Raw genomic sequence first — 10942 nt, 5'->3', positions numbered from 1 at the left:
CCCTGTACCCATGTCCCACTACTCTGTGTAATAATATACTCTCAATAAACTTATATTCACAAAAATAAACAGATTGTATGACAGATGTCAGCGATGGCAGGGTCAGCTCTCATGTGACAGGGTCTGCCAGTAAGCAGCTCCTTCTGTAGTCACTTGTTACAGACAGTAAGAGTGGAAGCTGCATGGCTCTGTGCCTGTAATGAAAAGGTAATGATCAGAGTAAATGTATCTAGATCTCCCAGCCAGCAGCTGGCAGCTTCAAGAAGAGAGACACTCTGCAAGTAGGAGCTGGGATCTGTCTTTATGGCAGTCACTGTGTATGTATTTGTGTAGGGATCTCTGTATGAATGCATATGGTCGTGCCTATTAAGCATACATATGAATGCATGTATGTGTGTTATGTATTTGTGAGCCTATGTATATCGGTGTAGCAACACAAGGGCAGAAGAAGCTTCCATGACATATGTAAAGATTTTATATGCTGCCTTATCTGATGGTTACTTGGCTTTGTGTAAAGTCCGTTATAACCTTCTTGCATGATTCCCCCGCTTTATTTACGGCTCCCTTCCTGCCTCCTCACATATGATTCCTGTGCGTGAAGCTGAATTATGTGTTGTGTGAAAAAAAAGACAAATTATAGAAAGTAAATATAGTAATTCCTGAGCAGATAATGGCTTCTTAATATACTGTATCGATGTATAAATACATATACAGGTTTTTGGGGTCACACAGCCTGGAACTGATTCCTTACTATTCTACACGGCTGTAGAGAGCAGTGTAAAAAAAAATGTAAACTGTATTCTAAAATGAAAAAAAAGAAGTGTTCTTTGGCAGTGACATATACCAGCAGCAGTAAATTCATACCTGAAGTACAATGGGTGTAGAAAAAAAAAAACACCAAAAAAATACCACAAACAAAAAGGGACGTGGTAGAATTGCATGGAAAGATTTAAAATACCCCGGGGTGTCTTCTTTTAAAAAGATATATGGTTTGATAGAATTGGCCAGCTTTAATGATGTCCCAAATAGGACATGGGGCAGGATGGCCAGATTTTACATAAAAACATTGGGTATTTCTAAACTGAGGACAAATATTAGCATCTAGTTTTTTCATTATTTTTTGTATATTTCTTAAATAAGCAGTAGGGACTTTTCGCCATATTTTATTGTAAATTAGATGATATGATCAAAATAATGGAATGTAAAGAAAGCCCTTCTTGTCATGAAAAATGTATGAGAAAAGAAAACTGCAGCTAAACAGGAAGACCGCAAAAAATATTAAAAACAGCCTCATCCCGAAGGGCACACAAAAAAACAACAACCCAGTTCTTAAGAGGTTGAATAGCATCCAATGCATCAAGTTCCTGTTTCAGATCAATATGTACCAGGAAAATACACTTTTTTAAAAATAAAAATGTAATATCACATTTACTGCCATGGAATTAAGGCACAGAGGATTCCATGCACAGGAGTCACTTGCCAGTTGCAGTTGTTCCTTTTGCCCCAGGTTAAAGAAAGCCTCAAATAAAAAAATAGAGAATAACAAAACAGGGGCTACAAGTGTGTATTTACAAGGGTCCAATGTCACTGGGCTCTAGTGGAAAGACCTCCGCTGACACAGACCTGTCTCATCTTACCTATATGTCCTCAATCACACAGCTAACTGGCCAGGAAACATTAATTATCTCCACATAATAATGAAAATGTCATGCTTTTGTAATTCCGATTCTGGATTGTTGAAAGTCGCTTTTTCAGTAACTCAGATTATAATGCAGAATCACACACATTATGCAGAGGCTGATGGATCTGATCATGTTTATTTACATCCCCAAAATTGTGTGTATTCACAGTTTATAGTTATAATGAATGTAGATACTCAGGTTTTATATTTTTTATAATCATGTATAAGAAACAACACTTCTGTCATTTGGGATTTGTGTCTTTTGCAACAGAGGGAAGTGTGCAGGATGTCCTGTGAGTGCAATGTGTTGCGGACCAGTCAGTGATTGATGGCAGCGGAACATTTAGCAAACACTAAACCAAACAGAAGTAAATCAAATTTTAAGTGTTTTAAGAAGATAAAAAAAAAATGTGTATTCACCCCTTCCAAGAAAACACAGCTGTGATTCACAGTGAGCGGCGTGTGATTGTTTGGTAATGTACCCAGCACACTTCCCAGTAACTACGCTGTATGGCTTTACATTTTTGTAATACAGTACATTTCTCTCTGTACCTGAAAGAAAAAAATGATTCCCGTATTGGGTATTTGCAGATAAATGAACATTTTGTAAAGCAGTGACATAGCTAGGCCTGGGGGTGCCAGTCCCCTACTGCAAGCCCAGCGGCCCCCCAGTGTCCCACTACTCAATGGGCCGGTTACAAGGGAAATCTGATCTCTTCAACCGGTCCATGTATAGTATGTAGGCCGTGCTGGCTCAGCTCCCTCCTTTTAAAACAAACAATGAAGACGCCGGCTGCCCAAAAGGTATATATGTTGCTGCAGAAGGAAAGTATCCTGACCATGTATATTCTGTTGAGCTCGATAAATACTCTGTTTATTTGTTTTTTAAAGAGCTTTGCACAAAAATATTTGTCCTTTTCCAGGTCTTGCTTTGGTAGTTTAGGAACTGTTGTTTTGGGGGGTTTCCGTCAAAGGGGAGTTCGTCGACTGGTGTTCTTTTTCCTTTTTTATTCGCTCACGCAGTTCCTTCTCAGACCACGGTCGCAGGACACAAACTGCAGCTCTTCCATCTTTGATAAGTTTGGGGCTGAACATACAAGTTGCGTGTGTTGTCATCGATTCAACAACTTCCTTTAAAAGTTCCTGGAAGAAAAATAATTTGCCAGACTCAGATTTAGATTACTGTACCAACTCAATATGGACCACAGGGTTCAACTATGAGAACACAATGTTCAGCTGCCCCGTTATACACACGCATATATAGAGCAAAATATTCCCAAGCATACACTTTACTTGCTCTCTTCTTTCAACTTAGCTATTCATTTAAAATTGATTCTTTTAATAAATTAAATTTTAATGTAAATTAAACAGACGCTCCAGAGTCCCCTGAATAATGAATGCATATGAAAGTACTTTTCTATGCATTCTTCAAACCTAAAAAAATATAATAAATGTACTTACCATTGGGAGAAGCTGCAGTTCCCTATCCCCTCATGCCTTTTAAATGCATAGAGATGGAACTGACTGGCGGTAATTTTCACATTTATCAGGAGATATGACCGCCAGCAAGCTGGGGGATGGGGGGGGGCAAATGCATTTGAAGGCATTCAGCAGAACACCCTCCATGAATTTGAAAGAGGAACATCATATCATATTAAAAGTAAGTATCAGCTATCATGCTTAAGGCGCATCATCCCTAGAAGAGGTCTATGGCAGGTAAGGCAGAGAAGAAAGGGGCTAGTCAGATCAAGGATTGCGAATGTCTATGCCCCCTGGTCTTTACAATGTTGTTGACAGACCATAACATAAGTTAGCAATACAACCTGGCCTTGACATACTCTTGAACAGTAACATTGATAGCTGTCTATTCAATAGGCCTTTTGTGTTAATATCTACCCCATCTTTAGCATTTTATCTTTTTGTTTTATATTAAACCTTGTTTCTACAAAACGCTTGGACTTCATCACACAGCTGGTGAAAACCAGACATTCTGCAAAACAAAGAGAAAGTTCAAGCACTTGAATTAGAAAATATGCATTTAGCTTTCTCTTTATTAAATCAATGAAACTAATGCAAGAAAAACAGGTTTCAAGAAAGCTTCATAAATACTCAACAAAGCATACCTTGATTTTATACCCAATATCTAATGTTTCTTAACACGTAATATGGAGTAAAATACTAGTAAATTTTTCTTTGCTTGGGCTTCTATTAACCATTTTATTTACATTTAGCTCAAGGCTTAACTTGATAGATGGCATTAAGAGAACTCTTACATGTACTTTTCATAGTCTGCATGGGGATGTTTAGCCCCTTCGCGACCTTTGCCGGTTCAGGACCGTCATGACATGAAGGTCGCTAAATGACCTTTGACGGTCCTGAACCGTCATAAAATTAAATAAGCTTAGAAAGTGATCAACGATCACTTTCTTCGCTTAAACGGCATTACTGTAATGCCTCGATGTCGAGGCATTCAGTAACGCCGAGATCGGCATCTGGGGCCATATCTGGCCCCTCCCCGGGGCGTCAACAGCCACCATACATTGTATGGCGGCGGACGCCCGTTTTAAAAGCGTTTAGGAGGCGATCGACGATCGCCTCCTAAACTTTAATGGTGTCGCTGGAATGCCTCGATCAGGAGGCATCCAGCGACACCAAACACTTACCTTTGGATGGGCTGTGACCGCTCCGGAAAATAAACAATAAAGATGAAAGAGTTAGCTAGACGGTCTCCAGACCCTCTAGAGAACTCTGGCTCCACTTGCAGGTTGAATACAGGTACTGCATTCAACCATGCAAGTCAATGGAACCCAGCTTTCTAATCACTATGTGATTAGTAAAATATTAAAAAAAAATAAAAAAAATAAAAAATGGAAAAAAAAATTTTAAAAAAAATGTGCTAACATTTAAAAATAATTATGCAGTGATGTCACTAGATGAACCATCCAGTACATTGCAAAATGTGTAAAAAAAATATAAAAAAAGTATTAAAAAAATAAAATAAAATAAAAAAATAAAGTTTATTATTTTGAGCAAGTGCTAAAATTTCTCAAAAATCTCAACAAAGAGTTAAAATAAAAGCACTTCAAATACCCAAGGGGTGTCTAATATATAAAAAAAAAATGGCTGATGGGGTAAATTGGAGTGGCCAAGCTCAAAGATAGGGCATAGGTACAGACTGACCAAAATGGAGAAAAAAAGCGCACTTCCCAAATGTGGCATTTTAAATCTCAAACAACCCGACAAACCCATGCATGTCGGGTATCACTGCACTCAGGAGATGTTCCTGAACACATATTGGGGGGTTGTTTGACAGTGACATATACCAGAACCTGTATATCTATAACTAAAGTACAATTTGTGTGGAAAAAAAATAAAAATAAAATACTATTACAAAGTTTGACAAAGTGTAGTTCTATAATTGGTGCATGGAAAGGGTTAAAATAACAGCATTTGGAATACCCTGGGGTGTCTAGTTTTCAAAAATATATGGTTTGAATGGGTTAAATTGAGTTAACCCGCTTCAAAGATATTCCAAAGAGGAGATGGAGGCAGAATGACCAAATGACCACCTGGATTACGCATGCCCCAAAAGTAGTCTTTTACCAGCCAAACAATCTGACAAACCCATGCATGTGGGGTATCGCTGTACTCAGGAGATGTTCCTGAACACACATTGGGGTGTTGTTTGATAGTGACATATATCAGGACCTGTATATCTATAACTAAAGTACAATTTGTGTGAAAAAAAAAATAAAAAAAATTACTATTACAAAGTTTGACAAAGTGTAGTTCTATAATTGGTGCATGGAAAGGGTTAAAATAACAGCATTTGGAATACCCTGGGGTGTCTAGTTTTCAAAAATATATGGTTTGAGGGGGTTAAATTGAGTTAACCGGCTTCAAAGATCTTCCAAAGAGGAGATGGAGGCAGACTGACCAGATTTGTTAAAAAAGATTTGGAAATCATAAAACACTGCTTGTACTTATTGCCCTATAACTTACAAAAAACAGCAAAAAAACATAAAAACATTGGGTATTTCTAAACTCAGGACAAGTAGTAGAATCTATTTAGCTAGTTTTTTTACTTGCTTTTTTAGGTGAGTAAAAGATTTTTCAAATAAAAGTCATAAAATGTGTTTTTTTTCAATTTTTCACCATGTTTTTTTTATTTTTTTTTATAGTAAATAAGATGATACGATCAAAATAATGGTATCCGAAGAAAGCCCATCTTGTCCTGAAAAAAACAATATATAACTTATGTGGGTACACTAAATGGGTGAGGAGAAAATTACAGCTGAACACAAGCACCACAAAAGTGTCAAAACAGCTGCGGTCCCACAGGGTACAAAACGAAAAATGAGCCCGGTCCTTAAGGGGTTAGAGGAGCTTGCACTTAAAAACAAATCTGGATCAAACTCCGTATGGATCAAACTCATCTGCTACCTGGTATACTCACTGTCAGTGAATGTATTAATAATAATAATCAGTATTAAATTCAGTTACGAAGCCGTGCACTTCACTATTCTATGTTGTAAAACAATATCAATGCCTGTTCAATTTATCCTGCCAATGGGCTAATTTGTCAGTGCTAAAGTGGATTTAAGCTCTGTGTATGTGCTGTGAGTTAGTGTCATTATTATTAATGATTATTAACGTTTTCATTGTAGCATTGCTAGCAGATGTTGTCTAAGAACGTAGAATTTGACAGTAGATAAGAACCATTCAGCCCATCAAGCCTGTCTGCTTTTCCAGCTTTAAAGACTGAAACCTGAATCAGTCTCTTAGATTCAGGACAGACATATGCCTATCCCGTTCACGTTTAAATTCTCTCACCGTATTAGTCTCTATCACCGCTCGGAGACTGCTCTACCTATTTACCATCCTATCAGTAAAGTAATGACAAGTCATTGAATCACAAACCGCGGATTATTTACAACCATTAAGGTCATTGGATCATTAAATCAGACCTATTGTGTATATCATCAACACATTAGCTGGGTGGGAGTTCTCATAATAGAAAAGGTTTTGATGATACAATTTTCAATTCATGTTTCTTAGGAAAGTTTTTTTTTTTTTATTTGTTTGTTGTTTGTGTTATTTGTTTTACCGGGCAAACAGAAGGATTTGCCTGTAGAGTAATAAATTCCATTACTAACATACAGCTAGAATTGTTTATTGAACAAACAGTGTAGCATAGTTTCACTAACTCCACTGATACAGATGCCTTAGTTTAGTTTATTTCCCTGTATCCTCACAGTACATTTACTTGACTGATAAGAATAGGTAGATCTTCCCGGAAGGAATAGATCTCAGGGCACTGATATTGTTATCCGGCAAACTAAGTAAGCATAATAAGGAGCATTTTAAAATGAAAACTATTCAACTCTGCCAGGGCTGGACTGGGGATGACAAGCTTAAATGTTCTGTTTTTACGGGGCGTATGGAGCAATAAAGGTCAATATAGGCCAGCAGCCCACCAGACATTCGTTTGGTGTGCCAGTCCGGGCCAGAATATTGTTATAAGACACTGGAACTGCCTCTTTAAATACAGCTCCCTGCACTTACTGTACAGTGTTTCCTTTAAGTAGAGACGTCGCCAATTTACTAAAGTAAATCAAAAGCACCTGAAAATGTAACACACTATATGACCGTATCGAATTATCTGCTTATGTGCCGATTTGAAGATTTCCTTACTTTTGCCAAAATCACCAAAACAAGTCATGATAACTTGACTTACCTGTTCAATGCGGTTTGTGACAACTGCAGAAGTCTTTCAAACAAAAAGCAGACTCACATTCTTCTTCGAAGCAAATATTTCTGTAGGCATCAAAGAAAATACTTCATTACCTTTGTCCAAGGGTCATCATCATCATACCTGGGAACTTCTGGGCTCTGGCTACCTGGAGCCTTCCCTTGCGGGATGCGGCCAGGACTGCACACTGACATCAGCGGGCGGTCCTGCTGACGTCGGGGGAGTTCCCGCTGGCGGCAACGGGAAACACCCCCATTTACAGGAAAAATGGGCGGGGAGTGGGACGTGTCAAGACCCCACTCCCGTGACCCGGAGGACCAGCGATCACCCGGAGAGTTCCCAGGTATGGTCATCATGTATACAACAATGAGTTTGATATCTATTCGAAAACTATTTTGCATACTTATTAGGCTTGCCACTCTCCTCCCTGATATGCCTTATACCCCCTATATGCCACTCTGCCTCCCTGCGCTGCGTTGGATCTGGATCTTAGTCAGACCTCATTTGAGGTCCGATTATAAGACGACCCCGATTATAAGACGAGGGCTATTTTTCAGAGCATCTGAAAAAAACCTTGTCTTATAATTGAGCAAATACGGTAATACTCGTTAAAGAAAAGGTTGGGGATCTGCATCAAGAGTATGTTATAAATGGCCAACTGTGTTCTTTGCAGATGAAGCCGATCACATTAAGCCTGAGGGAAATGGTGTATTGTAGTCTTTGCATTCTAGGCAGCATTCAACCTACTCTTCTTAAATTCTGTGAGACACAACAGCAGGCGAGATAGGTTGTTGCCGTAGAAACTGAAAACGCCTCTAAAGTTTGTGTGTTGTCTTTGATTAAACCATCAGAGGAAATAATAAAATGTACAGTTCTACTAAGCTGTATTCGCTGGGCATACTAGAGGGTAGACTTGTGCACATGGACGAAAAACGATTCGGACAAATTTTTTTTGTTTTGTTTTTGGTCCATTGTTTTCAAACAGCAAATTTTGATTCCTGCCCTTTTCATTTTAGAGTTTTGTCATCACACATCACATTACCTATACACAATATGTGCCTATAAGTGTAATGTATACTGAATCAATCACTGGATGACATCTTGTAGGGTAGTGTTTGCATAATATAAGCCTTCCACAACACTACATCAGCTTATTAACCATCATTTAAGGAGACAAAGGCTGCCACGGGCTATATTTTAAAGATAGATCCATGGCCATACCATGCAAAGATAAATACACCCTATACAGCTGCAGTGCATATAAATACAACCTATGCAGCCACAGTGCATATAAATATTCACCCTATGCAGCCACAGTGCATATAAATACACCCTATACAGCTCCAGTGCATATAAATATTCACCCTATACAGCTGCAGTGCATATAAAATATACCCTATGCAGCTACAGTGCATATAAAATATACCCTATGCAGCCACATTGCATATAAATACACCCTATACAGCTACAGTGTATATAAATACACCCTATACAGCTACAGTGCATATAAATACACCCTATACAGCTACAGTGCATATAAATACACCCTATACAGCCACAGTGCATATAAATACACCCTATACAGCTACAGTGCATATAAATACACCCTATACAGCTACAGTGAATATAAATACACCCTATACAGCTACAGTGCATATAAATACACCCTATACAGCTACAGTGCATATAAATAAACCCTATACAGCCACAGTGCATATAAATACACCCTATACAGCTACAGTGCATATAAATACACCCTATACAGCCACAGTGCATGTAAATACAACCTGTACAGCTACAGTGCATATAAATACAACCTATACAGCTACAGTACATATAAACACACCCTGTATAGCTACAGTACATATAAATACAACCTGTACAGCTACAGTGCAAATAAAAATACACCCTATACAGGTACAGTGCATATAAATATTCACCCTATGCAGCTACAGCGCATATAAACACACCCTATACAGCTACAGTGCATATAAATACACCCTATAAGTCTACAATGGAGATACACCATGTACAGCTACAGTGAACATAAATACATCCTATGCATCTACACATATATGCATAATGTGTGTGTGTGTGTGTATATATATATATATATATATATATATATATATATATATATATATATATATATATATATATATATATATACACATAGTGCAAATAAAGTTTGTAAAATCCCCTATTGCTCACGATGTAACAAACCTAAATCCGATCCGCGCACCGATACACACACTCTCCCCTTGTAAGTTTATTTCCGTACAAATCACTCAGCTGTCACCGTGAAGGCCGCACTTGATCCGCGGCCTTTCCTGCCATACAGCGCCGCCACGGGTGTAGCGGTCACACTTATCAGCCCCGAAAGAAAAAACAGTGGAAGTTACCGGCCCCGCTCGTCCTCCTAGACTGTGACCCACCGACAGCACCCACCCGGAGTATCCGCAAAAAGCGCGCTCCCAGCGGCCCCACACCTGTCACTCACTACGCCCCATAGGCAGCCAGGGGGCTGACCACACGCGCTACCGAGGTCACATGGCAGCTCCAAATCTGAACTAGAACTCTCATTATCCTTAGCCAACTCGAGTTCCACACTAGCTGTGATTGACCTAAGATCGATGTGGGCAGCACCGTATGGGGAAATGCATGTTATTGATGGAAAAAGGGCAATAAAGAAACATAGCTGCCAAACGTCCTTACACAGTGAGCGCTGGCTGTCCTGGCCACTGCTGCTTCCCAAGACCTTTTAGTGGATCAGTTACATTAACCTTAAACAGGCATTCCAGCCATCATACACCTTCATACATCATACGCACTTTCATACATCATACGCACTTTTCATACATCATACGCACTTTCATACATCATACGCACTTTTCATACATCATACGCACTTTTCATACATCATACGCACTTTTCATACATCATACGCACTTATCATACATCATACGCACTTAGCAACCCTTCTACTTAGCTTGTAGATGTCTTCTGCACACACACACGCACATATATACACATACACACACACACACACACATATATATATATATATATATGTAAATACACACTCACTGCCCACTTTATTAGGTACACCTTGCTAGTACAGGATTGGACCCCCTTTTGCCTTCAGAACTGCATTAATTCTTTGTTGCATACTTTCTACAAGGTGCTGGAAACATTCCTCAGAGATTTTGGTCCATATAGAGATGATGGCATCGCGCAGTTGCTGCAGATTTGTCGGCTGCACATCCATGATGTGAATCTCCCGTCCACCGCATCCCAAAGGTGCTCTACTGGATTGAGATCTGGTGACTGTGGAGGCCGTTGGAGTTCAGTGAACTCATTGTCATGTTCAAGAAACCAGTTTGAGATGATATGAGGTTTGTGATGGTCAGCAACGATACTCAGGTAGGCTCAATTGGTACTAAGGGGCCCAAAGTGTGCCAAGAAAATGTCCCCCACACCATTACACTACAACCACCAACCTGAACCGT

The 10942-nt window shown here is 39.1% G+C and overlaps 1 long non-coding RNA gene across 1 annotated transcript; it reads right to left on the bottom strand.

Moving 5' to 3' along the window:
- Positions 1-3654: 3654 nt before the first annotated feature.
- On the bottom strand, positions 3655-9939 carry LOC128475335 (uncharacterized). Its single transcript, XR_008346490.1, has 3 exons — positions 9836-9939; positions 7419-7498; positions 3655-3671 (listed from the first exon to the last, which is right to left on the bottom strand). It is a non-coding gene; the product is annotated as an uncharacterized LOC128475335 (long non-coding RNA).
- Between the last annotated feature and the right edge of the window lie 1003 nt (positions 9940-10942).

Source organism: Spea bombifrons, chromosome 2, assembly GCF_027358695.1.
Source record: "Spea bombifrons isolate aSpeBom1 chromosome 2, aSpeBom1.2.pri, whole genome shotgun sequence".
Classification (NCBI taxonomy): domain Eukaryota; kingdom Metazoa; phylum Chordata; class Amphibia; order Anura; family Pelobatidae; genus Spea; species Spea bombifrons.
Note: the sequence above shows the minus strand (reverse complement) of the source record. Positions and strands in the feature narration are given on the sequence as shown.